This window comes from Sinocyclocheilus grahami, unplaced genomic scaffold (genome assembly GCF_001515645.1).
Source record: "Sinocyclocheilus grahami isolate Dianchi unplaced genomic scaffold, SAMN03320097.WGS_v1.1 scaffold809.1, whole genome shotgun sequence".
Taxonomy (NCBI): Eukaryota; Metazoa; Chordata; class Actinopteri; order Cypriniformes; family Cyprinidae; genus Sinocyclocheilus; species Sinocyclocheilus grahami.
In genome coordinates, this window is record NW_015505988.1 from 767,309 (window position 1) to 767,736 (window position 428).

A 428-nucleotide genomic window follows, 5' to 3' on the forward strand; every position below is an offset into this window, starting at 1 on the left:
AAAAAGCACAGCAATTTTTTGAGTGTGTCTCTCTACCTGAACTTGTAAGCGGTTACTTCACTCAGGCTGCAAGACCGATGCCACTTAAAGAGACTTATGTTCCAGCTAGGAAACAGGAAAAAACACAACAAACCTCTAAAACTGTACCAAAGAAGGGCAGGAACAGGAGAACCACTGAGAAGTTGTGGTGCCTTTGTCGTGGACCGGAAAGCAAGGACAACATGGTAGCCTGCGACAACCAAAACTGCAGAATTGTGTGGTTTCATCTAAGTTGTGTGGGGCTACAGCATGCACCTGCCAAAGAAGACATTTGGATGTGTTCTGAATGTTCTACCTAAGCTCAAGCTGCTGTCTCACATTAGATCCAAGGTTCTCAACTCTGGCCCTTGAGGTCTACTTTCCTGCAGAGTTTATCTCCAACCTTGAAA